General features: G+C 32.3%; 3 long non-coding RNA genes across 9 annotated transcripts; 2 read left to right on the top strand and 1 right to left on the bottom strand.

Moving 5' to 3' along the window:
* Positions 1–4,517: 4,517 nt before the first annotated feature.
* Positions 4,518–10,124, top strand: LOC145070349 (uncharacterized). Of its 3 annotated transcripts, none has more exons than XR_013689911.1 (10): positions 4,518–4,746; positions 5,536–5,609; positions 5,685–5,770; positions 6,104–6,211; positions 6,290–6,405; positions 6,496–6,573; positions 6,650–6,744; positions 6,819–7,986; positions 8,071–8,116; positions 9,774–10,124. It is a non-coding gene; the product is annotated as an uncharacterized LOC145070349 (long non-coding RNA). The 3 variants fall into 3 exon arrangements; XR_013689913.1 differs by having other exon boundaries at positions 6,496–6,564; XR_013689912.1 differs by having other exon boundaries at positions 5,685–5,746.
* An 872-nt stretch (positions 10,125–10,996) lies between these two features.
* On the top strand, positions 10,997–13,003 carry LOC145070348 (uncharacterized). 5 transcript variants are annotated; one of them, XR_013689910.1, is made up of 6 exons: positions 10,997–11,340; positions 11,445–11,531; positions 11,603–11,672; positions 11,854–11,919; positions 12,207–12,247; positions 12,739–13,003. It is a non-coding gene; the product is annotated as an uncharacterized LOC145070348 (long non-coding RNA). The 5 variants fall into 5 exon arrangements; XR_013689907.1 differs by having other exon boundaries at positions 10,999–11,305; XR_013689908.1 differs by having other exon boundaries at positions 10,998–11,531; positions 12,726–13,003.
* A 6,904-nt stretch (positions 13,004–19,907) lies between these two features.
* On the bottom strand, positions 19,908–22,546 carry LOC145071029 (uncharacterized). Its single transcript, XR_013690195.1, has 5 exons — positions 22,280–22,546; positions 20,694–20,737; positions 20,539–20,611; positions 20,292–20,357; positions 19,908–20,167 (listed from the first exon to the last, which is right to left on the bottom strand). It is a non-coding gene; the product is annotated as an uncharacterized LOC145071029 (long non-coding RNA).
* Positions 22,547–24,980: the final 2,434 nt, after the last annotated feature.

Here is a 24,980-nt window from a genome sequence, read left to right on the forward strand (position 1 = left end):
CGATGAGCGCTTCAATTATGTGGAGAGGCCCGTAGCCATTCTGGAGAGAAAGGTGAAGGATCTACGGAACAAGGAGATACCTTTGGTAAAGGCACAGTGGGAGCATCAGAATGGATCCGAGTAGACTTAGGAGCTCGAGTCTGAGATGCGGGAGCATTACCCGTATCTATTTACTGCATCAGACTTCGAGGACGAAGTCTATGTCAAGTGGGGAGAATTGTAACATCCTGAGATTTTGCAGGTATTTCCGAACCTCTCTTCTATCATTATTTTGTCACTTATTGTCCTTGAGGTTGGAAGTGTAGAGCCAAGATAAGTCTAAGGACCAAGGTTGCAACCTTAGATCAGGAAGGAGTACGTTGAGTGTACATAAGAGTACGCTAAGCGTACTAAGGTACGCCTTAGCACGTTGGGCGTACTCTTATGTACGTTAGACGTACTTACGTTAGGAGGAAACCCTAATATTTAGGGTTTGGGGGCTATATAAACAAAATTATGAGCTCATAACCCTCCATTACCTCAGCCTCCACTGTTTAGATCCATTTTCCCCAAACCCTAACCGTTTACTTGAGTGTGTGAGCTTATAGAGTGTATTTTGAGTAGTTTTAAAAGGAGGTGTTGCATCAAGGAGTTGGAGAAGGAATCCAAGCTGGTAGATCTGAAGTTGTTTGGTGCCCTAGAAGCTCCAGAAGGTAAAAAGCTTCAAAATTTATGCATATATGTTATTGATCTTGCCATTTTAGTTTTAAGGAACCATTTCTTGTCCCAAAAATCCCAAGTCGGTGCATGATATGATTTGGATGAAATAAACTATCCTTTTAGACTCTTGAAGAGGTTCTAAGTGATAAATGAGGTCCCAATGGCTTAAGATGTCCCATGTATGGAGTAGGAAGGTCTTAATGGATTAAGACCAAGTATTAAGAGCTTTCTGGACGTCCAAAGTGTTAAAGTTCATGACTTTATGAGTCCTAGGCACATTTGGTCACTGGATCTGAAGTTTAAGCTTAAGTGCTTAAGCCATTAAGCACTTATTATGGTTTTAGCAAGCGTAAATCCTGTACGCCAAGCGTAATGAGTCAACCACCCTGATGGTGGTCAACGTCAGGAAGAGTACGCCCAACATACCAGAGGAGTACGCCCCGCGTACATCCTCTGTTGGGCTTTTTTCAAAATTGGCTTCGAGATTGGACCACCTTTGGACTAGTTGGACTTGGGCCTTGAAGGTTTTTTTTTTTGAATAAGGGTGTTTTGGGCCAGTTTTGAATATGGATCTTATAATAAGGCCCAAATAGGGAGTTGGACCCAATGTGGTAAATTGGGCCAATAATGGGCCTTGCTTGTGGACTTTCAGGATCATGGATTTGGCATTGGGCCTTGGCCCAATAAAGAGAAAGGACATGGTGGATTGTGTGGACACTTAGTCAAGATTGGCATCTCATGTATTGACTTGGTATTTATTATGTGATAGTTCAGGATTCCCGGTGAGACAACGATCGGAGGTTATCAGTACTTTCAACATTACTTGCGAGGTGAGTTATCCTCACTATATCAACAGAGTCTAAGGCACCAAGGCCGACCCTTTATGGATTGTATCCGGATTATGGCATGATATGTTTATTGATTTACATTCTGGTACTTAGGATGGTGATATGCTTATGCTTAGTGACCTGGTTAGGTCGGTTTCCTGGTTATAGGATGTTGCTATGCTATATGATCTGTTAGAACAGTTTGATAGTTATATGTGTTATGCTAGCGTATGATAGTTATGTGCATATGTGTGTTTTGATTGGGGATGAGTTGAGGCAGTCCTGCTTTGTGTTGAAGGTCAACATACCTAGGGCGTACCGGATAGACTACAAACCCAGGAGGGTATGATAGTCAGCCTGAAGGCCTGATGAACGGTCCGGATAGGCTGAAGGCCCTGTGAGGCGGTCCAGATGTGCCGAAGGCTCGGAGAGCGGTCCAGATAGACCGAAGGCCTGCGAGGCGGTCCATTCAGGCTGAAGGCTTATTATGCATGTTGTTCTATGTTAGTTTATTATGATATGATTATGGTTGTATGGGGTTGGTATTTTGGGGTAGTTCACTAAGCCTTCGAGCTTACATCTATTGATTATTGTTTCAGGTACTTCTAGTGATCGCGGGAAGGCGAATGCATAATCCTACAACTCCTCATGTTATTATGATTTTATGATTTGATACTGGGATACTCTGATATTTACTATTTTGAAAACAAACTTTGTAATGTTAAATGGTTTGAAATGTTTTAAAAAGTTTAAATTTGACACGATTTTTATGAGTGTTACAGAAATACCACAAAGTTTACTATAAGGAAAATTATATACTTGGTCTTAGTTATGAAAAAGATAAATCAGTAAGAGATAAATTAAATATAATTACTCAAAAACTAAACAATATTATAGAAACAGATAGTTTACTTTTGCCCAAACAAATTTCTGAATTATTACAGAATATAACTCAACAGAAAAAATTACTAGAAAAATATCTAAAATAAAAACTAACAAAGAATAGTCACTTAGTATTAAACCACCTTTAACATGGTAGAACGAAAAATAAATAATAATTATGATCAATAAAACTCAAATATACTGTAATTCTGATAACAATTATAAAGTTAATTTACTTAAAAAACTATGGAAAAATTTAGACAACTCAACACAACACTTAAAAGAAAAGCAATTTGAAGTAAAAGAATTAATGTCTAAAAATCTAAACCATACTGCATATCAAATAATTAAAATCGGAAAACTAAGAATTGAAATTAATCATTTAAGAATAGTAATAAAAAATCTTATTAGTGTAATTAACATTGTTTCGGATACTTTATTAATTTGTTAAACGAGCTTAAAAGTACAGATTAATTGTTGACAAACACATGGTGGGTAGAAAAAAGGTAAAACAAACATTACCTGTAAGGAGACGTCGTCAAGCTCACGGAAGCTAGGTGAAGAAGATGAGTCGTTAACAACCATGACCGAAACACCATCAACCGGATAAACTTATTCACAAATTGAAGTGGGTTTCTCCTGAAAATAACATCTAACTGGGTAGTAATCATCGACAATTGAAGAAGGGATGGTGGTAGTGGCGAGAATGTGTCAAAAGGTTTGTGTCGGCTGTATCTTCAAGTCTGACCTTTTTGAACTTACTCCCACTTTTAATCAAACTTGTTCTTGTAATTTCTCAAAATCACCCTTTGAATCTTGAATGCATGTCCCGGTGATGACGGTGGCAAGAGGGTGTCCAGGGTCCGTCTTCTTCTCGATATTTGTTTGAACCATTCAAATCAATTTAAGGGTTGGGAATATTGATTATTATGAAGAGATATATAGAAGACATCAGTAGTAGTTCAAAGATGTCAATGATTACAGAAAAGAAAATCATTATAGAAAGACACAGTCCCATCTGGATCTGAGAAGATAGAGATGGAGTGGAAGCTACAGTCGATTTAGTCGATTTATCAGACGGTAGAAGGAGACAGTGGGAATTAGATATGAAGAAGAAGTTGATGGACGATAGTTTGGGAAGCGAAAAAGGAAGAGTGATTGAATTAAGGGAAGAGTGAGAAGGAGGTGACGGTGCTCCAATTGCAAAGCATCCGGAAACTACGACGGTATTGAAGCCGAACCAAATCGTCCAAGCCATCAGTCGAATACCAACACTATTCGTAAGCCGCACTCAAAATTAATTGTATGTGTAATCCCAAACTAAAATATTAATGTAAATGATTGATAAATAATCATATTAACAAAGTTAGGTCATTTTATGAAAAGAATACAAATTAAACAAAATGATATGGATCTAAGTTGTTTTTTAATTTAGAAATAGTAAATGATTTAATATGTTGGTTTTATAAGGTGTAATTTATTACAACAATAATATTACTCGAGTCTCAGTTTCATACAAATCGGGTAGGGGAGGTAGAATGGTCGACACCCTAAACCGTAAAATTGGATACTGCTTTCATAGAAAACCTCTTATGTGAAAATAACAACAATAATAATAATAAATAAATAAATAAAAAGAAATTAGATCGTGACCAATGCGCTACATATGATCTGAAGAAGGTGTAATTTAAAAAGGTATATACGAAACGTGTCCACAAAAAACACATAGTTTATTGTTGGTGTTTGTTCATTTATTTATTTATTTTTAAGTTAATGAATGTAACACTATGTTATTTCCTACATTTTTTAAATAAATCAACATAAACAAAATTTTCACCTAACAGTTTGTAAACGGTGCATTGAACATTTTATTCAGTTACGATACTAAATATTGGTACTAATTTGAAAGCATTGATCGGATCTTGTGATATTATTTGCAACCTAACATAAAGTTTAATAATATTTTATAAGAAAAACACATGTATAAAATTTAATAAAAGCATAAATAAGAAGTTTTAATATTCAAGGGACCATTTATGTCAATTGGTTGGAATACGCATGGAAGTTGTGGGGAAACAATCCTCATTTTACAAAACTCACGATCCGGAGACGTGTAAGTTAGAAAGGTTTTAATTTTGGAAAGGTTTTATAAAAGACCGTTGGAATTGGGAAGCCAAAAGGTTTGGGTCGGTGTATTTGCGCATAAAATATACGTTACGTTCTCTACTCTTCCTGCTTCACTTCACTCATCCCGCTTCGTTCTCCAAACGCCGTCGGAGACAACTCATCGCCACCTCTGTAACTCAGCTCACCGGAGACACAAGCACCCCCACCCTTCGTAAGACACTCACAACCATGTCGGTAAACCTAAGAAGTTATCTGTAACTTTTCATTCTTATCATTTTTCTCTTTTCCCTTTTATTTAAGTTCTCTAGGGTTTTCTGTATTTCAGATGTTGTAATCTCCTCTGTATGTATGGATAAAAGAAAAATCGAAGCATAGTTGCGTTTTTTTTTTTTTTCAGTAAACTCTGGTTTTCTAATTGCACAGGTTGTATTGCAACTTAAAAACATAAGGAAACCACATAGTTTTTCTGTAGTTTTGTTGATCGTCTCGTTAGGGTTTTCTCCTCTATCTTTTTATTGATTTTTTTCTTTGTAAAATCTGATTTAACGTGTATGGTACGCTTGTTTCAGAATGTGTTCTTATGAATAACCAATTTTATCAGATCAGATCACGAATGTCTTACTCAAATCTCTTGTTGTGAATAACCAATTCTGGCTAACAACAACATTGTCATCACGGGTTATTATTAGGGTCACATAATCTGCCACATTTATCAACACATAGATTTATTCCCCATGGTAAATAAATTTCTGAAGATTAAGAAACCAGACTGTACTTTGTTAATTACTTAATATTAATATACATGCAAAATGTCTAATAGGGTAATAATGAAAAGCCTTTCCATATTGTTTATAGGCTTCAAATTGTGAATGTTGTAGGTATCAGATGTTGGACAATCAAATGTTAATGTATAAATTTATTTGTTTACATGTTCACAACATTCATCACATGGTTCAATGCTTTCCTTAATGAGGATTCAGACTGGTTATTGCTGATGCAGGAAACAATGAGGAATCAGACTTGTACTTAGAGCCATCCTTCACCTATATATAGAACTCGAAACTATACCCATCTGTAAGTTTTTACACATAATTCTAAGAGTTTAGATTTTATCATTTTAAAATTATTTTTCGTAACTTGCCCCTGCAGCTTCTCAACCTAATTTTATGCCAGCATGGTTCCGGTTATTCAATAAAGAATTTGTACACAATGTATCCTTTGATCATCTATTACATGTAAGTTTTTAAATTGAATTGTTGCTCATTCTCCCATTTAAATTTCATGGATTTAGTTATAATAGCAATTCTATTGATTTTAAAAAAAAGTCACTAAAGGGTGTTTTAGTCATTCAACATAATTTTCACTTCAATTCTCTTGATAGATTTACAAACCAAACACAAAACAAAACATGAATGGAATTGAAATCCTTCCATTTCTTTTCAACCATACACATGGCATATTCCAATTCCTTTGATAAATTTCATTCATTTCAAAAATATTTTGAGAACCGCAAATTCCCTTCCATTACTCTGAGATTAATTGCTATCCTTGATTCCAATTCCTTTTAGAAATTCCATTCATTACTCTGCAACAAGACAAGGTTTCAGAAACCAAATACAAAACTTGTGGTTTAGAAAAGGAAAAGAAGATGCCCCCATGAATCAAAGTGTTAACATGTATGTTTTTACCCTTAACACTATAAAACACTTCATGCTTTTTATGTTCTTATTTAGTTTTTCTTTTAATGTTTAAAGGTACACTTTTAGGTCCATTGAATCTCAAATACCTTGCTTTATCAAATTACTGCCTTCAATCCACTGATTAGAATTTACAAGTTGACAAAGTATGGAAATGATATACATGTGTACAGGTAGCTATAACTATGAGTCTATGACCCTGTTTGTGTATTTCCAGAAATACCCCTCTGTTCCTAAAACTTGTGCTTATTTATTATCCTCAGGAAATGATGTGCTTATTTTCATAAAAAGATGCTAAATATTGCATGGAAAATGCCTTCAACACTCATTTAGTACGCCTGGTAGTTCTTTACAATTTATATTTATTATTTTGTCAAATTTTTTATTTATCTAAAAAGTGTACTTTCTTTTTTTTAGCAAATTGAGACATCAGGGAAGAGAAATGCCACATGGTGGTGGTCTTTGGTGGGTTGAAATGTTAGAAACAAGTGGTGAATATAAAAAGGGTGAAGGTAATAATCAATTCTCTTTTGTGAATAAAAATATAAATATGTGAATTTTATGAAAAACTTCAATTCTTTTGCAGGAACCTCTTAGTTCAGCTATGATGCTGAACAAGCATCTTATTGTTGTTACCATTTAGCCAAACCAATTATATTAAGAAAGTATGGATTTTATCTCATTCTTTCTGATGGTCTATACAAGAATGCTATCAGGTATCGCAAATTCTGTTAATATTTTAATTGATAATTTTGTTTTACTATTAGTATTTAATAGATAATTTTCTTTAATATTTACTCATAATAGCAATGTATTTATAGCTTTTCATCCAAAAACAACAATTATTAACTTGAATAAACATCATATGCCAAGTGCAATTGTGTTGGTCAATGCTTTATGTATGGTATGATAGATTTTTTTTACATTTGTTGGCAAGCAACTTAAGGCATAATAATAGTGTATATCCATCTGGATTATAGGTCATATCTTGGATTCAATGTGAGTATGTAGTCTGCTTTCTAAAAACTCTGGATGAATTTAGTTTAATAGAAGAAGATTGTCAAATAAGACAAGAGTAGTTGATACATATGTTTCACACACATGGGATTAATTTTTCCTAAATCAATGTACATTTTTTATTGTTCCATGGTTTGTTTTTTTATCAACTATAGATTTCATGTTCATATATACACTCTTAATGTAAACCCTATGGCCTCTACATTTCATCACCATAGTTACTGATTTTGTTGTTGTGGTAGTTAAGGGTAAAACAAGGGTACAATAGTGTTCTTCCAGAGAAATTGAAGACAGGAAATTGGTACCTTACAATTTACATCATAATTTTGTGTACTAATACTTTCTTCACTGAAATTGTATATATTTGAAAAAAAAACATCACTAATTTGCTTCCACAATAGGTATGCATCTGAAACCTTCTGAGATTACAAATAGATGGAGTTATTTTTGGAGGAGAGTATATTGAGTGGTTTATTATTTTTTAAGGTAGATTGGGTACAAAACATATACTTTATTTTTTAAGGCAGATTAGGCATGTCACTTGTATACTACTTTAATACTTGTTGGTTTTGTACCTTTCCAAAGAAAATAAAGTTCATGACAAAACAACTCTTTCTTTTTGGCTTACTTGCTATATTTTCATTGGTGTAAGTCAACAGCTTGAACTTGTTGGATGACATGGCAAAACTGAGTTCAACCTACCGAGTTACACGATTATATAACAGAGCATATGACGGGTGGGGTATAAACGATAAATTTATGTATTTTTCAATCATTGATACTCATTTACGTGTGTGTGTGTGTGTGGTTGGTTATTGCAGTGTTATGAATGCAGTGAAGAGGCAAAAAGCATTATTTAAATTAAAGGTAACAATTTTCAAAACTTTCTTCACCACAAAAGAGGGAAGGCGCCTTGTAGTTTTCATTCCATACTTTAAATAACAACTTACTTTCATTTATTTGAGTTTTATGCATCCTACATACTTCATTTCTTTCTAACTTTTTCTTATTAAGACATTATACTTTAAAAGTTCAAAAAAATTTACTAAATTATATAGCATCCTACTTTTAGCTATTTTCTTATCAGGTCATTATACTTTTATAGATGTTTATAACAATGTAGTTTCATCTTTTTCTTATTAGGTTATTCTGCTTTAAAATTTATATCCAATTATAGCATTTTCTTGTTGTGACATATTACTTTGAATAACCTACCCTTTTATAGTATCGTACTTTCAATTTTTTTTCTTTTTCTTATTAGGAGATTATACCTCAAAAAATTTACTTATATGAATGAGAAGGATGGATGTCCTCTTGGGTCATGTAGGCCCCCCTAACCCTACTTGTGGTCAGTTTTCATTATAGCATCAAACTTCCTTTTCTTTCTGTTATTAGAACATTGTATTTTCAACCTTTTCTTTTTCTTATAAGGGCATTACATTATGAAATCTCTATTCTATGTAGTTATAGCGTTGTAATTGTAATCTTTCTTGTTAGGACATCATAGTTTTAAAAATTTATCCAATCATAGCAATGAAAATTTCTTGGTATCATGATAACATTGCTGTAATTGGGTGGATTTTTCCAAGTACAATGGTGCCTATAATAGGAATAACTAAAAATAGGATGCTACAAATCAATGTAAGTACATTTTTTAGCATACATGTTTCAGAAGTAAAGCTTGTGGATGTCTCTGTGATATAATCCTTACTCTCTTCTCTTCTGCTTTTGGTATGCTTTAGGTCCAATCCAAAAGGAAGTCTTTTTGCAGTTTTGGTCCTTATTTCATGGTTTCTCAATCGCTTTTGGCACCTGGGTTGTCACCTAGATGCTTAAATTTATGAAAACGACCATTTTATCCTTGTCATCTTTGTCTCTTTCTATTCCATTTTCAAGGGGCATGATGAAATTTCAACAAAATTTCTCTATTTCCTTAGAAACTATTGCCATATATGTTGAAGGAGCATAACTGAACACTAAATCCTTAAAAATAAAATCTTTTTGAAATTATGGATAGAAAGTATTGTCATATATGTTGAAGGAGCATAACTAAACCCTAAATCTTTAAAAATAGTATCTTTTTGAAAATATGGCACTCATTTCATTATTTGATAATATTGTGTTTGGTCTCTTGTTCTCAACTTTAGAAGCCCACATGTTAAATTTATTATAATGACCATTTTGCCAATGTCTTCTTCATCTCTTCCATTTGCATGTTTAAGGAGCATAACTATATCCTAATAATCCCAGAAAAGATTCTCCAAAAAGGAATACTTTTTGAAATTTTGGTACTCATTTCATGGTTCCATAACAGTTTTTGGTCCATGGGTTTTCAACTTTAACAACACAGATATTAAAAATTTCAACATGACCATTTTGCCCTTGTCTTCTTCATCTCTCTCATTTCCATGTTCAAGCAGCATAAATAACACCCCAACAAAATTCATCTCTTTCCTTAAAAAAAAAAAAAAAAGTTGCATCTGATATCTGATATGCTTAAAAACTATTCTTGTTTTTGTTTCAGATCATCAGAAGACACGAATGTATTTCCTATGAATAACTTTCAAGATCCTCTTCAAAAGAAAATTTTCTTCATTGGAGCTTCCAACAAAGATCTCTCTCTCTCTCTCTCTCTTGTGAATGGAACACCTTCATCTTCATTCAGAGGCTCTCCCTCTGATAACAATCAGAAGATACTTGTTATAGTTACTACTTTAGAAGACAATCATTTGGGCAGCATGCAGCAAAACAGCAGGCAGAGGCCTTGTAGATGGATGGTCAAAGTCAAAGTCAAGGTCAAAAGGAAGGAGGAGAAATATTTCGGCTTCCAAAGACCACCAGCCTCTTGAAATGGCCCCCATTGATCCCCCCCCCCCCCCCCCCCCCCCCCCAAATAGTTCCCACTTCCCAAAGAGTCACTGAGTACCCTCTGACCCTCTTGAGGTAATTTATATCAGAAAATAAATTAAGAAAAGCTACTTTTTTACCAAAAATAATTAGGCTTTGTCTCATATAATTGTCATGAAAAAATTATTTTTCATCTATTTTTGGAAACTTGCTAAATCATCACTGGTCTGATGAAACAGCATCCTTTTGGGGTTGAAGAGGTAACACACATTTGTTTTTTTTATTTTTTTACAAGGTAAATATCAAGAAATAGCAACATACTTCATTCTTTTTACCAATGTATGCAATATATACTTTATGTTTTACTTATGGTAGCTATGTGTAACCCATAATAACAACATACTTGCATTGTCTTTACGGATAAAAGTATCGTACTTACAATTTCTTTCTTGTTTCTCTTTCATTGATTTGCATTTTACTAACAAAATAACTCTGGTCAAAATCTTGGATAAGTCATTTGGTCTGAATGTGTTAAGTTTAACTATCTATTAACTTTTTTACTCGCTTCTTGTAATATTGGCTGATTGTAAAAGCTTCCATACCTATCTTAATTTATGTATTTCAATTACTAATTTGTGGTTATTTGACAGGATAACCGCAGCAGTCAAGAGCAACTAGAAATCTGGAGAAAAAGCTAAATGACTATATACGATGCCAAGGTAAATAACCAAACCGTATTTTGCTGATTATTAATATATGACATGCCACAAAGTTTTTTATATTTTGGCAATTTTTGTCCCTTATTAGCCGGCTTCCACTTCCATTCACCGACTCTGTAAGCCAATAAGAATTTGATTGGTGAAATTAAATATCCTCCTACCTTTTTTTTCCTACATATCATACTATCCATATGAAACGATGACATGCATATCTTACTATCCTCCTACCTTTTCTTCCTATTTTGGTTGTGTATTTCGATTATGACTCCTTTTTGTATAAATTGGAACAGACGAATTCTAAAATTCCAATACATCGATTGTAGTCTTTCCTCGTGATTCCTTTTTATATTATTTAATTTTGATGCCCTTTGCCTATTTCCATTTGGTTTTCTGATTACTTATCCCTACCGGTGGAATCTTTAATCGGATGGACTTTTACATTCTTTCATTCGTCATATCCACTCAAAATTTTCAAGAATTTGGTGAAGCAGCTAAGAATTTTACCCTCAAAATATGTTGATTTCAGTAGATGATCTTTCCTTAATTTCCAATTCTTGTATATGATTTTATCAAAATTTTGAAAATCGTTTTTCTTTTTACTAAAATTCTGGATGGTTTGGTTGCTGCAGGTAAATCTGATACGATATTTGTTACTTAGTTGCAGTTTCAATTCTTATGCAGAAGATGGAAAAGTGAAACGTGGTTACTTTGTTCAGGTAACTTCAATTCTTTTACCACCTTTTATATACTTTTGAATATCGATTAAACTTTTTAGATGTGATTGCAGACATGGAGGTCGTTGCTGCATTCCAATGAGTCGGAAAGCTTTGACATGAGAAGTCACAGCCACTCCATCTGTAAAATTCTATTTTTATTGGATATCTCTTTCTACAGTTTATATTATATCTCTTTCTACAGTTACATGTATCTCTTCTCCCTTTACCAGTGTTATCTATATTCTCACCTGCTTAGAAAAGGATTTTTAATAAATACCCTTGTATGTTGATCTTTTTTTTGTTGATTTTTTAATGATTACAGAATGGCCATTCACCAGCTCGGCCTCATATGATGTTTTGGATTCACAGGTGTATTAATTAGCTCAAGGTAAAGCATAAACAAATAAGTGAAATTTGTTGTATATATTTAACCCTTTCAAGTTTAGGCCAAATAAAGCATACACTTGAAACATCTAATCTTTTTACTGTTATATAGTTATTTTGTGACACTTTCACTTTGCATTTATTACAGACCATGTGGTTTCTGGCTGCAAAAATTTGGGTTTTTGAATCATTAGTTCCCTTTTTTTAACAGTTATGAACATCTTCGTATAATAAATCAAATATAAACTGAGTTTATTCTAAATATATTATGATGCTTGGTTTATAAATTAGGTTACATTGATGTGGAATAAGGAGATGCATACAACTAAGAGGTAATTTATGATTTCCTTTGGTTAATGTAAGAAAATTATTCAAACCTAGAACATCTAGAAAACTATGATACATAAGCAAACATGCTTTTGGTAATACATGCATTTTTTAGCTATCAAAATCAACTTTGTTGTTAAAAGTTATTATGATTTATCTCAGGTTTTGGAGAAGTGAAGTAGGCACATAAGAAATTTATGATCTAGATAAATATCTATTTATTCCTAAATTTAATTACCTATTATGACATTAATTAATACGTATAGTGGTTTTACTTTTACATAGTTCATAAACAGTCTTCCAATTTGTCATCTATAGCATGTCCTAACAATTTCCTTTGTTATGATTCCTTATCCCATCTAAACCTCACTGCATTTCAGTAATATTGTTTTTCAAGAAAATAACCTCAGGTGTTTAACACTAAATTTTTCGTTTTTCATGTTTTTTTTTACCCTTTTTGCTTAAATTATTCACCTTCTTCAGCCTTTATATATAGTAATGCTGGGAACATATGGGAAGCAAAATGGAGTCGGTTTCTGCAATCAAAAAGGTTTTTATATCTGACTCCAAACAATGATTGCTTGCCAGCAGTACTTTGTAAAATCTTAATAATAATTTTGTTCGTGTATGTCACTTAATAATTTCCCTAATTCATAAACATGTTAGTAGGCCTGAAAGTGTGACAGGTGGATAAGGTTAAGCCATAAGCATGTTATTATCAAGATATACAATATACAATTAGAGATCCTTATAGATGTCAAGCCACTGAATCAACCCACCCATTGATATTCAATTATTCATAATTTTTTGGTTTATATATAACGGAAAACATATTTACCACATGATGTTTTATAACAACATATTATCTAAGAATCATATATTTTTGTTTGTTAATCATAAAAACCACATTTACCCACACCTGGTCTTTTTTGCTTGCCAAATTTTGTTGTTTATTCACATTTCAGCAAATATACTCTGATTACTAACTGGGACAGAAAATCCAAAAAACACAAACTTAATAAAAACCCCAAAAAAACAGGTTTCAAAAACAAACAATTACATCTGAATCAACACAACACAAGTACAATGCTATAAGTGAGTATATTTCTCAAAGTATAATGTTTTAATAGGAAAAAGATAGAAAGCTACAGTTTTAGTCGAAACTCATTCAAACCCATGCCAATGGCGTGGGGGGCTTCCACTAGTTAAATTTTAACATACATGCAAAATGTCTAATAGGGTAATAATAAAAATCATTTCCATACCCGTATATACTCGAGTTGACCGGGGATAGGGATGGTTTTACCTGTCGGGTACCCATACCCGTACCCGAAACCGGCCCCGATGGGTACCCGATATATATATATATATATATATATATATATATATATATATATATATATATATATATATATATATATATATATATATAATATTTATGTTTTTATTTTTAATAATGCATAAGCAAATGTTCATTAGAATAAATAAGGTTTTCTAACAATCAAACGTATAGTTTTGGGAAGACTTTTTATGTCTTTTTTTGCAAAGAATGATTTAATTTGTAACCTTGAATGTTATTGTTCGTGTTTGAAGACATTCAGTGATTATAGTGTTTTATATTAGTTCTGTTAGTTTTTGTTTGCTGGTTAATATATAATTATGAGTTATTTTTCATAAAACTTCAAAACTTTGTAACGGGGAAAATCCCCGATTACCCATTGGAGATCCCCGATACCCATTGGGGATGGGGTTGGGTATGGGGATGGGGATAGGGATTCGGGTATGGGGATGGGGAACACGAAACCCGGTATACCCGTACCCATTGCCATCCCTACTCGTAATTCATTTCCTAGTCGTGTCAATAAAAATCTGAATCTCCTTTTGCTTTAGTTCTTTTAGATGTGTTGGGTCCTAGTCATGTTACATCACATCTGAGTTTTAATTATCGTCACCTTCATTGATGATTACTCAAGGTGTACCTAGTTGTTCTTAATGAAAAATAGATTTGAATTATTTTCTACCTTTAAGTCTTTTTGTTCTGAAATTAAAACTAAATTCGGTATTCCTATACGTATCCTACAAAGTGACAATGCAAAAGAGTATGTTTCAACTCTGTTTCAATCATTCATGACCTCAGAGGGTATGCTTCATCAATCCTTATGTGCACATTCCCCAAAACAAAATGGAGTGGTTGAACGGAAAATCAAACACTTAATCGAAACAACACGTACTCTCCTTCTTCATAACTATGTTCCACTGCGTTTTTGGGGATATGCCATTATCACATCATGCTACCTAATTAATCGCATGCGTTCTTCGGTATTAAAAAAATCAAATCCTTCATGCTTTATTATTTCCTACTCAACAACTGTTTTCCCTTCCGCCTCGCATCTTTTGTTTGCATTTGTTTTGTCCATGATCTCACACCCGGAAAAGATAAACTACACGTAAAATCTTTCAAAAGTATCTTATTGGGTTATTCTTGGACACAAAAAGGTTACAAATGTTTCTCTCCTGATCTTGGACGACATTTCATTTGCGCTGATGTAACCTTCTTTGAAACTACCATGTTCTTGAGTCATACCGACCGTAGTAAGTGCCCTCTTGATTTCGTACTTGAAGATGATCCACATAACCCACTAAACTTCCACTCTGAGGATCCGATCACAAATCTAATCAATGATACGTCACCACCCGTGGACCCTATCACAAATACGCCGCCACCTTTGCCTACTTACCATCGACATCAGCCGGTCCAACCCAACCGACCGACTCTTGTTCGATGAACATTCGTTTGAGCACGTGACTTCACCCACAACAGAACCTTTAAGTGAGCCTGATGACACTACATGCCTACCAAACTCCCCTGCTATGTCAATCATGCCTTTAGTGTTAGATCCAGATTTAGACCATCCCGTAGCTGAACAGAAAGGTACTCGTTCCACTCGTAACCCTTATCCAATTTATAATTTCTTGAGCTACCATCGTTTATCCCCTTCCTATACTACCTTTGTATCGTCTTTGTCTTCTGTTTCCACTCCTAAAAATCTAAGGGAGGCTCTTATAGACTCGGGATTGAGATAAGGCAATGTTCAATGAGATGAATGCATTACATTCTACTGTACTTGGGATTTGGTTCCGCTTCCTCCTAGAAAATCGACAGTTGGTTGTTGTTGGGTTTATACCTAACACCGTAACATATTTAGACATTGTACTCTTATTTATTTTCCTATCGAGTCGTTGTACTTGAAAATCTATACAACATTGATTTTGCTTACCACTCGTAACATTAAATTTTCAATTTACTTTTCGTTTACTTTTGTGTGTGTGTGTGTGTGTGTATATATATATATATATATATATATATATATATATATATATATATATATATATATCCCGTGATATATATTAAGACCATCTACTTGGAAAATCTACGCAATTATAACATTGTTATTTCAGTTATAGCACTATGGTTTCAATATGTAACCTATTAAGATATTATAACTTATGCAATTATATCATTATTATTTCAGTTATATACACACATACATACACACACAAAAGTAAATGGAAAGTAAATTGAAAATTTAATGTTACGAGTGGTAAGCAAAATCAATGTTGTATAGATTTTCAAGTACAACGACTCGATAGGAATATATATATATATATATATATATATATATATATATATATATATATATATATATATATATATATATATTAAGACCATCTACTTGGAAAATCTACGCAATTATAACATTGTTATTTCAGTTATAGCACTATGGTTTCAATATGTAACCTATTAAGATAATATAACTTATGCAATTATATCATTATTATTTCAGTTATAAAATTATATATTCATTATTTAACCTATTAAGAAATTGTACTTTTATTTTGTTTTTATTACTTGCACATCGTACTTTGAAAATCTAAACAATTATAAGATAGTACTTCTAAAACATAACATATTAAGATATTTTTTTCTTCCTATTGTGGCATTGAACTTTGAAAACCTAAACATGTTAGGTTTTGGTTACCACTTCTAGCATTATACTTTTAGATTTATTTCTTGTTATTTCATTTTTTAACTTTATAAACATGTTTTATTTTTTTTCCTACTTTTAACATATACTGTGAAAATCTAAACACTTATAACATAGTACTTTGCACTTTGAAATTTTAAAAATTGATCTTGGTTACCACTTATAGCAGTCTACTATCAATATGTTTCGAAATCTATAATTTTAATTGTTTATACTGTTAAGAATAAAAAACTTGGTAATCAGTAATTGTATTTTCACATATTATGTAAATGGGTTACGTGGGATATATATAGAATAATATTACACGTGGGTACCATCTTAATATATGGTAATTATATATCTAGTCTAATATTCCCTCGCAAGCTAATTTCGGGAAACGATCTTTAGCTTGTGTCTTAAATTGAAGAATCTTTGAGAAGATAAGGGCTTTGTAAAGACATCTGCAATTTGATCATCTATGAAGATAGATTGGACTAATAGGTTTCCTTGAGCAACTTTTTCACTAAAAAAAATGAAAATCTACTTTAACATGCTTTCCTCGCATGAAACACTGGATTGTAACCATGTAAGTTTAGCAATCGTGTTAGCTCAAGGTAACAAAGTTATGTATATAGCATATCCCCCCGTGGATCGACAGTTGTCTGGACAACTAGCCTAATCAACGTCAGAAAAAGTGACATACCGGAGTGCACCTACTATTTGACGATATTGAATTAGGTCATCGTGTGGATGACTGTCACCAAGGGAAATATTAGCATTAACAACAATCGTTGTAGGCATAGGGTTGACTTTTGATAAATTTTCATGTTCAAGTAACTCCAAAATATATTTCTGTTGTGAGAAAATTATGTCCTTTCCACATGGAATGATTTCGATCCCTGGAAAATAGGGGAGTCGACCCATATCTTAAATGGAAAATGAATGACCCAGAGTGTGAACCACCTGATTAATCACCTCTGAGTTACTCCAATTAAGATAATATCATCAACATAGAAAAGCATGTAAAGCAATGTGCCTCCTTTAGAGTAGGTAAGGAGTGATGGATCTGTTTTGGATCCATGAATGCCACGTCCCTGTAGAGAGTTGGAGAGGCATTGAAACCATGTATGTGGAGCCTGGTTTAAACCATATAACAACTTGTGTAAAACGCGCACACGTGATCTGGTTTTTGTGGATCAACAAAACCCTATGGTTGCTGTAAATATAGCATCTCTTGTAGGTCACCATGGAGGAATGCATTCTTAACATCAAGTTATCATAATTGCCAATTTTGTGCAACAACTAGGGAGAGAATAAGGCGAATTGTTGTTGATTTCACATCATGACTAAAAGTCTCATGATAATCTGCCCCTTGTTGTTGGTGAAAACCTTTTGCAATAACCGTGCTTTGTAGTAAGTTTAGGATGGGGTCGTAAGTTTGAAGGATGGGAGCGTGGTGGTGGGCTGTTTTGAGGTTGGAGTTTGGTGGAATAGGATTTGAAGATGAGGAAGAGGTGGGCAATGTTTGAGTGGTAATGGATGTAGTAATGGTTTGAGGATGAGAGTAAAGCTCGAAGGTGGAATGGTAGTAGGATTATTGTTTAAGTGTGAGTGTTGAACATATATTTTAGGTAGTGTAGGGTGAGCGGTGGTGAGGAAGTAGTGGGCGGTGGTGAGGTGTATGTGACGTTAGGGGATGGTTCGAAATGTGGATCAAGAAGAGTGGAGACAGGTGCTTCAATGATTTCAGGTGGTGGAGTGGGACAGGATGAATAATGTGGTTCTAGGAACAAAGAGTTTTCCGATGAGGATGTAAACTTAGTGAGAGAAAAGATTGTTCATTGAATCGAACATAGGGGACAATATAAATGCGTTTAGTTTGTCGATCCAAGCAGTGATAGCCATGGTGAGAGGTACTGTATACAAGAAACACACATGGTGTAGAATCAAAGTCCATTTTGTGTTTGTTGTATGGATAGCATCCTAAATAATATTCTTAGTTTTCAAATTTAGTGGAATTAGCCCTTCAACATTTAAATTTCGAATTAACTCCAATATGACATTCTAAATATTTTTTTAGTTTCTTATATTCTAATCCAACCTTATAATTGAATTTTTACTATCTCTAAATTCATATTAAATGAATTTATCCAAATATCATTCTTTAATTTTCAAAATCAAACATTTTGACCCAATCTATCATCAAACTAATTAATTATTTTTTTATTTAATTATTTTTAAGTGATAAACTTTGAAATTTTAAATCCACCAGTTTTATTTTATTCAATTATTTTAATTTATTTTATCCAAATATCATTCTTTAATTTATTTTAATGTTAGGACACCCAACAAAATCTACATTAACAACGTCTTTTGAGTGTGGTCCATTGATTTCTTCAAGAACAACATCCCTACCATCTTTTTTCTGTAAAAAGACCACAACAAATGCCGAGTTTAAAAGGGGAGAGATTTAAAATAGAAATACTAGATATAGAACTAATAGTAAAATAGTTGTAAATTAAAAAATCTTATAAAGGTAAAGAAAGTAGCCAAAACCTACGCTACTTCACTTCTCACATGTCCAATAAAAACTTGAGTGATAACCGTGCTTTACTACAATATTAACATTACCTTTGTCGTCCGGCCTTGAGCTTCCATGAAATCAAAAAAAGCATGCATTAACATATCTTCCTCAGCCTACAAAAAAGATTAAAATCATAATAAATCAAGCAAAGTTTTGGATATTACACTTAACAATACATGCAAAGAAAAAAAAAACAAAAAAACAATCACCTTAAGTTTTTGCCATTCATGTGACAATGATCTACTAGCATCCATGAGGAGTTCATCCTGTTTCTCCAAGTGTCTACATTTAGAACAAGAACATTATGTGCTACTAATCATATAAGAAAAATAATTATTTCAGCAAAACTTGCTTTAAAATCTCTTCATATTTAAGGTCCATTAGATTATGCGATCTCTATTGATACCCTGAAATCCTAGCCTCCAACCTTACTTAAACATCAACCGAAGGTTCTCAGATGATCTTCAAGTATTGTTGATTAAATAGGTACTCAAATGAGCATAATAAAGATAGTAATGTAAATATTTTTTGGAAAGAGAAGAGTGTCTTCACAATTTAAGGGCACAAGACACGCAAGTTTTTGGAACATTGTACTTGTCTTCTGTTGGAAAACATACGAATCTTATGAAAACAGAGAAAGGACATTGCACTCAATGCATGTCTTAAAATAACTTATTCATGCAAATTGAAGCTATGGTTTCCACATCCAAAACTATTTAACGGAAGATTGGTAAATTTACTCTTTAACTATTGACATAAATAATTAACCGTAAAATTATTTGAAAAAAAAAGCGGTTTGAATGAATATTAAAAAGAAATTAAATTGATATTAGCCTTATTTTAAAGGTATCAAAACATATATAAGTGCATTAAAAATTTTCTTATGTTAAACATTAATCTTCAAGGTAAATTAACAAAATTTGATAAAAGTGGGGAAACAAGTTCATTAATCAAAATTTTTTTAAAATGAAACACTTCGAATTATGTTATTAAAAAGCAATGCATTAACAAATTTAGTGTAATTTGACGAGTTACTAGTGATTATACTAAATTAAGTAAAAGAACATAGCTCTACTTTTTAAAATTCGATTTAGTGTTAGTGTACACATAGTTAATACGTTTCTCATAGACCACATCCACATTGTGTAACAAAAGTCGTTAGCCACATATGCTATTCAAAAACAAATATTTACCCAAAAATTAAACCTCCAAAACAACGTTTGACTTATTTAATGTTTTTTATTACTATCCACATTGACCAATGATTTTGACTGTGGTGGCTCAATATCTTCCAAAACACTTGTACCATCTTGTCTCTGCAAAATTCGAATTAAGAAAACATATTAACTTTGACCATAAACGTTGACTAATAAGTAATTTCAAGAATGATTCCATATAGCTAATAAAATTAACCATTTTTAATTACAAAATTAATATCACCTTTGTAGCCAGACCTTGAGATGCCATGAGATCATAAAACGCACGCATTAACATTTCTTCCTCAACCTACAAAAAGACTAAATAATTAAATATTTCTATGATATTTTCCATGTTTTTTTTTCTTCAAAATGCCAATTTTACACTTTAGTTGCGTGTTATAAAAAATGGAATGGAAGTCAATTATAAAAACTAAAGAATATTTTAACTTGATTTATATATAAATCAAGATTAAGAAAAGATGTGTTACCTGAAGTTTATGTAATTCATGTGACATTGATCTATAAGCATCCATGAGGAGTTCATCCTGTTTCTCCAAGTGTCTACATATTAAAGTTAAAGAATAATATTATTATGTACTGTTATTAGTCATTTTTGATTAAAAAATATTTCAAGAAAACTTACTTTAACATCTCTCCTGTGTATTTAGGATCCATCAAGTGCAGATTCTGAAAAAAAAAAAAAAAAGTTCTCAAAATTAGGGATGACCTTCAAGCATTGTTGATCAAATTAACATAAAATAACATGTGTTACATCAGAAATTGTATGAGAACAAGATAGTAATGTGAATAATATGTGGAAAGATAAATTTTTATGCATAAAATCTTTGATCTTGTTCTATGATTTTCTTGTTCTTGATCATGCTTCAGTTTAGATCCAATTCAGTGATGGGTTAGTAATACAATCATAGCTCCAAATACGAATGCAATTTCCTCTGTTTTCAAAACAATGTCCTACTTAAAATACAATTCTTCTTAACGATTGAATTTCAATTTTCAACCAACCGAACATAAACTAGCAAACCCTAACAATTCAATAACTACTTGTAAAAAATTAGCCATGGAAACAGAAATTATAGGTCATTATCAACAAGAAAGTACATTGTAAAGAAATCAGTTATATCAAGAAACAGTCGGAAGGAGAATATTAGGGAAGATGTTGAAGATGGAGGCTGCTGTGGCGCCGGTGTTTTGGAGGCGGTGTGAACCAAATAAGAAGAAAATATAAAACGATGTAGGGATTGAGGGCTAAAAGTACACACAATGAAATCGTTCAAGCCCTTTGTAAATAAAAAATAAAAAAAAATATATATATATATATATATATATATATATATATATATATATATATATATATATATATATATATTAAAAACCAGTTGTGATAAGGGTTGATTACAACAAAATGCTAAATACAAATGATTAGACAGCAAGTTTATTTGAATTTAAATTTCAAAATAAATTTTTTTTTTAAAAAAACATGAAAAATTAAATTAAAATTATGTATTTGGTTGTCAAACCCGTGTATTAAATGTGCTGATTATAACAAAATGTTAAATACGAATGTTTCAATTGTAAATTTATTTAAAATTCAAATTGAAGTTTAAAATTTGAAATTAATACATTGTTATTTCTTACATTCAACCCTTACAAAAACAAGCTATAAAAGCAATCCTCACCAAGTGACAGATACATAATCAATAAAACTAACTATTGTCGATCAATTAAAGAAGATGCTAACTGTTATGACCTAGATTAGGTGGAAGAACGGGGACTGGATTAATGTACTTCAATAATGATCAAATGAAGAAAACCAATGAAAAAATGGATGAATGCTACCTTTGTGATGTTGTCTCTATCCAACATTACCCATAAAACATTCTATCACTTTCATGTCAACAAAAAATTAACCACAACAAATCAGTAAAAAATCAGACGAACTAATGATTTCATATAAATGAATTACATGAACTATTGATTTCAGCTATAAACTTTTCAGTATATATCAACAGAAATCAGTCCATCAAAATTTTCATAAAGACAACATCTGATCATCAGATGAAATCAACACACAATTCAATCAGAACATCATCAATTTCAACAAGAAATTGTCATTTTCATCAGAGTTGGAGGAGGGTATTGGGACCTTATCCTCGATTTCAGAAAAAAATCAAAGAAAAATTAGGTATTTTTGAAGAACGGATTACAAACCTGTAGCGGTGGCTTCGGAGGTGCGGGAGGGTGGCGACGATCGGAACTGTGAAGATGGAAAGGAACAACGTGGAGGAGGCGGAGGCGAATTCGATGTTGGCGACGATAGCGGGGATCGAAGTTGCAGCAAATGGGGGTTGAAGAGAGGCGTCTGCACCCGAGGAGAAGAAAATAAGGAGCGTGAAAAGGAGGCGTGTTATAATAGTGCAGGAACGTCTTTTTTCTTTCTCAGACTTGGGTTTATGTGTGAATTTTCCAGAGACATTTAACCAATTAAGAGGTATTTTATAAGAGGTAAAGAGGCTATCAAACATTCCATATCTTAATTTTTAAGAGGATGCCTTTTAATTTGTCTATTAAAAGGTAAACAAACAGTCTAAACTATATTACTTTTTGGGTGCATTATCCCTAAAAAAACATGTTTCCGAGTTGTAATGGGTTATAGGTCTAAAAAACAATTTTTAATCTTTAAAAATGGTCCCTGTGGTTTGCTCAAAATTGTCATTTTGGTCTAGCACTGCTGGTCTAAAGTTTTTATTTTGTTGCTTGTTTGTTCCAATCTATTCTGATTTTTTCAAAATGACAAATTTACCCTTTTTAATATGATTTTCTCTTTTTTGTTAATTTTTTTCCTAATTTTCAGATTTAAAAAATTAAAATAAATAAATAATTAAATTAAATCTCTCTCTCTCTCTCTCTCTCTCTCTCTCTCTCTCTCTCTCTCTCTCTCTCTCTCTCTCTCTCTCTCTCTCTAACAAATCAAAATCTGCAGTCGATCGTCTAGATGTTCATATCCAATCACCAATTGAAACCAATAAACTCTTTAGGATTTTTCAAAACTTCATATTCAATCTCCAGATTAACCGTGAACAGAATCAGTTAAATTTATGGGTATCTTCAAACCTAGAACCTATAACAAAATCATAAAATTTGTGGGAATCTTCAAACCCAGAACCTGTAACAAAATCATCTTCTTTAACCTAACCTAGGAAATTTTTAGAACTTCACCTCCAACCTCCAAATCGGCGGCAACTACCACATCTGATATCACCATGGACCAATTTCCTCAACACTAAACAAATGACAGAGCTTTGACTCTATTTAGATCTGATATTGAATCGATGACATAACTGATGATTCTTGAGTTATAGAGAAGTAATCCTAAAACTTTTTTTGGTTTTTGATTTCTTGAACTTGGACTTTTCTGGTGATGATTATTGATTCTTGAACATGGATGTCGTAGCTGATGATTCTTTATTCAGAGACTTGACGATTAACTTCGGTATTGCATTGTTGTTGGTAAAAAGACATCCCCTTCAATCTGTTGCTGCTTCCAATCGGGTCCCTCGTCTCAATCAGACAAAGGCAGAGGACCAGAGTCCTTATTCCTCCTTCGTGTGTTGCTGACCGATTGAATCAGAAGAAGAAAGAAGACGATGACGGTTTCAAGATGAACAGAACACAAGGCTTAGCACTGACCACGCCGTCTCTCGACCCTCCTGGCTCCATCAAACGACCCTCAGGTGAGCTTCAACTTCAGAGGCTGCGGCCATTCTCATTTCCTAAAACCCTAGGGTTTTCAGAGGTTGCGGTCGATTCAATCCCTAGCTTCGATCTTTGTGTCACAACCTAGAACTTTTAGGGTTAGGGTTTCGCTGCCAGAGCTTCAATCTGGTTGCGTTCGTCTTTTCTGTCGGTGGTGTTCATCTTTTCTGCCTGTGTTGTTCACGATTTCCGGCGAGAGTAAAGCCTGTGAGAGAGAGAGAGAGAGAGAGAGAGAGATTTTATTTTTATTTTTTTTATTTTGTTATAAAAAAATTATAAAAATAAAATAGAAAATGAATTTTTTTTTCTTTTTTTCTTTTAATCATAAAAAGTATTTAAATAACAAAAAAACTGAAAAAGAAAAAAATAAGGGCAAAATAGTCATTATGAAAAAGTTTATAGAAAAATGGATCAAACTCGCAACAAAATGAAAAGTTTGGACCTCTGATGCTAATTCAAACATTTTTGGACCAAAGTGACAATTTTTATCTAACCACAGGGACCATTTATGCAGTTTTGTCTTTGGTCAAATATATATTTTTAAGTTTTGTTTGTTTGTATTTATTCCAAAATTTTATTTTTAAAACTTATTCTTGTTTAGAACGACGAATTTAAAAAATATGACTTTTTGTTTTTAAAAAAATATATGCCGTTTTGTTTGTTTGTATAATAAAAAAATCTTTAAATTTTTATTCTTTTTTGTATAGTTAAAAAAAATATTTGATTCTTTGTTGAACAACAGATTTAAACAAATAAATGGAAGTTTGAATATATTTATAATGTTTTATTAGTTTATGTTTATGGCGTCATTATAAAAAAAATAGAAAAAATCTAAAATATTGAATATTATATAATATAAACAAATAAAATGTTAATAAATTATAATAAATTTCAAATCATAAATATAAATATAATAATAAATAAAATTAAATGACATAGATGAAATAATATATTTAAATAAATATTAAAATAATTATTACTTTGATCTAAACAAAAATTATTAGTTTGTCTAATAACTAGTTTATAACCCGTGATAACCACGGTTATAAAATTAATCAAACTTTCGTATTAAAAAATCAAAATTATTAATCAATTATTTTAAATAAATTATTACTTAAGAGATATTTTTTAGATATATAAAATTATAATCGTTGAT

Source organism: Lactuca serriola, chromosome 8, assembly GCF_051521515.1.
Source record: "Lactuca serriola cultivar US96UC23 chromosome 8, Lser_US96UC23_V15, whole genome shotgun sequence".
NCBI lineage: Eukaryota > Viridiplantae > Streptophyta > Magnoliopsida > Asterales > Asteraceae > Lactuca > Lactuca serriola.